Raw genomic sequence first — 4,181 nt, forward strand, 5'->3', positions numbered from 1 at the left:
CCCTGAAAGTAAAACAGAGAAAGAGAGAGAGAGATTAAAAATAAGAGAGAAAAAGTAAGACCTTTAAATGATCAATTTAGAAGGTCCAACATCCAAATAATAGAAAATCTACAAAAAGAAAATGGAAGGAGAAAAGTATCAAAGAAATAATTCAAGAAAAACTTCTAAGAAAAAAAGGCATGAGTTTCTAGAGTAAGAGGGTCTCTACATTCTCAGGACAATTAATTTTAAAAAACCCCACCCAAGCACGTAAGCATTAAATATCAGAACAATAGGGATCAAAGAAAGAGCCTAAAATTCTTCCAGGAGAAAAAAAGATCTCATTTATAAGATCTGGAATCAAAATAGAAATGGACTTCCAAACAGTAACACTGGAAGCTAAAAGATAATGAAGCAGTGTCTTCAAATTCTGAGAGAAAATTATTTCCAACCCAGAATTACATGAATAGGATTAACCATCACTCAGTGTGATGGTGGAATAGACATTTTCAGAGATGAAAGCTCTTGAAAAATGTGCCTAGGCCTTATGTACCCTTGCTTAAGGAAGCCCCTGGAGAATATACTCCATTAAAGTGAGAAAATAAACCAAGAAAGAGGAAGACCGGAGACCCAGAACGTAGGCGAAGGGCATCTTCCTGAGAGTGAATGTCTCAGGAAGACAGCTCTACAGCAGGCCTAGAGTACAGCCAGCCTGGACAGAAACAGGAGGATAGAGGGTTCTAGGAGGAGATGTCCTCAAGAAAAAGATAAAATTAGTAGATTACCTGATGTTGAGAGGGGATGAGTTATTCATAAGAATAGAAATCTAAATAAAAAACATTAAAAAGGTATACAAGAAAGGAAATGTAATCATATTACAATATAAGGTTTAGCTGCAAACAGTATTGATGTGGTAATACTAATATGGGCATTGAATAACTAAAAAGTATGATGTAATTACTTTGAAAGGGAAGAGGTGAAGAATTTGGGATGGAGAAAAAACATTTTCCATAATAGGAAATCAATACATAATATCCAAAATGAAAAAATAAGAAAAACAGAAACAATATATAGAATGTAGAGGCAAATAACAACAATAGCAACAAAATACCATCTAAAGGGAATTGAAAGTATTTCTCTTTAGGGGTTGGGAACCGAACGGGGGGAAGATGGGACAGGCAACTACAATTTTTCATTAGAAGTTATATTAAATACTTATTGTTGTCCAAAAAACACCCAAAACTAATCAGCTTAAAACAACAATAAACATCTGTTATCTCACATAGTTTCTGGGAGTCAGAAATTCAGGAGTTTAGCTAAGTGGTTTGGGCTCAGAACCTCTCATGAGACTGTTGTCAAGATTCCAAATCGGGCTGTAATCATCTGAAAGCTTGACTGAGGCTAGAGGACCCCCTTCTGAAGTGGCCCACTAACATACCTGGCATTAGTGTTAGTTGTTAGCATGAAGTCTCAGTTCTTTGCCACACAGACCTTTCCTTGGGGTTCCTGGGGTGTCCTCTCCACAAGGCAGTTGCCTTCCCCCACAGTGAGTAAACCTAGAGAAAACCAGGTGGAAGCTGCAATGTCTCTCATGATTTTAACCTCAAACATCACATACCATTATGTTCTGTAATATGCTGTCGGTTACACAGGTCAGCCCTATTCAGTGTGGGAGAACATAACACAAGGGCATGACTATCAGGAGGCAAGGATCATTGGAGATCATCCTTGGAGACTGAGAGAATTAAGTGATTTTCAAAAATATGTATATGTATATCTTTAATAAAAATGAAAGTTTTTAAAGTTTTTGTTTCTAGGCAATGCTCATTTAGATTTATCGACATATTTTTTTATCCGTATCTATGCTTAATATCCTTCCTTTTCTTTCTGGATTCATTTTTCTTCTTGGTATTCCTATAATAACTCTTTCAGTGGAGGTCTGTACTTTACCTGTATTGAAATGCCCCTTTTTGCTTTAATTTTAACAGTAAGTTAGCTGGGTATAAAAGCCCAGTTGGCACTTTGAAAATGCTTCTCCATCGTCTCTGGCCTCAATTTTTGCTGAGGCTAGAAGTTCCTTTGTAAGTAATTTTCCTATTTCTCAGGTTTGCTGTTAGATTTTTTTTCTCTCTGCCTTTGATATTCTGTAATTTCCTCAAGGAAATTTCTTTGCTATTACCTCCTTATAAATCACTTCACTGTAATTCCATTAACTTTTCTTCCAAAACTCCTATTGGATAGACATTGTCCTGTATACATGCTATCTTTCATGCTTCGTAACTTTTATATTTTTTATTCTTTGTCTCTGTTTACTCTGTTAATTGCTATGTAATGTCTTCTAACTCACCAATTCCTCTTGCAGTTTATTCTGTCTACTGCACTTTTTAATGATCAAAGTTTTCATTTCCAAGATTTCTAATTGATTTTTTATACCCACTTGTTCTCATATTATTTCTATCTACCCCCATTCATTTCTTGTTAATTTCCAATGAATGTTAAGCCTTTATTTACTTCTGGTACACGGAGATCTCTATTTTGGTTTGGGGTCCAACTATGTCCTTTTGTTTATCATTTTTTAAATTTTATTTGTTATCGCTCTGTGTTTAGAAGAGAGGGAATAGGCCACAGCATGAACTCACTATGCCATCTTGGCTAGAAATTGAGAAATGAAATGTGTGGTTGCCAAACTTCTAGAGAAGTCCCATGTTTCCTTTTATTAAATGTAAAATAGGAGAGATAATTTTATAAAAATCCAGTAGACTTTTTTATATGGGCTTTGCTATGAATACTATCTGAGGGTCAGTGGTTCTGATGGAACATGCTTCTCCCTCAGGATAAAAGATGTAAGAGTCCATGTGTTCTCAAGTCACTCAGATGCCCACTCTACACACACACACTGGGGGTAGTTCTTTGAAAGGGAAGGGTGCAGATGAGGCCTTACCAGCATCCACTCCTTCTCCTCGGACTCTGTGGAACTGAGCCTGAGGATAGCAGCAGGGAGTGGCCGTGGGCCATTGAAGAGGGACCTAGGTGCACCTCGCCCTAGTGGCCACAAGAGGAAGCTGCGGTGCCCGCAGCCAAGGAAATGCCCGCAAGAGTTAAGGGTTTCTACATATATCATCGAATCCTGGCCGATTTGGGACCTGTGGAGATGGTGCAGACAGCTGGAAGGTCTCACTTACACAGGTCCCAGGATGGAATTCTCTCTATAGTCTCTCTTGTTATGCCAAAATATAGCCCACTCTACTTCGGCTTGTTCTGCAAAGGCTGCCACTTCTTGCCTTTCTCTTCCAAGCATCAGAACCTTTACTCTAAGGGCCACTTGATCCAGAGAGCTCTTTGAATGGATTCCTTTGACATGTCCAGACTCCCCTGTAAAGGCCACACAGTGGATTGTGGGAAGTTAGTCTGTGCAGAACCCAGAACATGGGTTTGGGGATTAGATAGACCAGGGTCTGAATCATACCTCTGTCACTCACTAGCTGTGTGTCTCTGGGCATGTTACTTAACCTCTCTGTGCCTCTGTTTCTTCAGTTATAAAATAAGGATACTACCGTACATAGTTCAGTGGGTTGCTGTGAAAATAAAACCAGATGACCAGATAACTCCCTGTCTTCCTTGTATGTGGCCCCTGTTTTGGAGGTGCCTAGGCTCTTATAGACCCTTCCTATCCCATTCTTGGGATCTGCAGGCTTCTATCAGCCTCCTCTGGGCCTTGGGCAGCAGAGATGAGGGGGATTTTTTTAGGAGGAGCCAGGCCCAGATGGAGTCCACATTGCAGAAGCACCACATGAAGGCCAAAGTCCTGTGGCTCAAAGCTGTCCCTAAAAACCACAGACTCACAAACATACCCTCTAGCTGCCTGTGCCTGGGTGGCTCCTGTTTAACTGTTTCCTACCCAGTGGCCTGCAGACCACACTCTCCAAAAATACTCACAGCATTCTGGAACCTGAGTCGGAGGCGTGATTTAGGTACAGCCAAGCTGAGCATTCAGCTGGTCAGTCAGTAAGTTATTAGGTACCCACTCTGTTTTTGGCACTGGAGTTCTAAGGGGAAGGAGGTGATCCTTGCCCCCAAGGTATTCACAGCAGGGTGGGGAAACTGACATACAGACCCTCCGGGCATGACTCTCTGATCACTGCTTTTTTTTTTTTTTAATTTAGTTGCATTTTTATTTTTGCCAAGTGTGTTTTTATTTATTT

The sequence above is a fragment of the Pteropus vampyrus genome, unplaced genomic scaffold (assembly GCF_000151845.1).
Source record: "Pteropus vampyrus isolate Shadow unplaced genomic scaffold, Pvam_2.0 Scaffold14, whole genome shotgun sequence".
In the NCBI taxonomy this organism is placed as follows: Eukaryota; Metazoa; Chordata; class Mammalia; order Chiroptera; family Pteropodidae; genus Pteropus; species Pteropus vampyrus.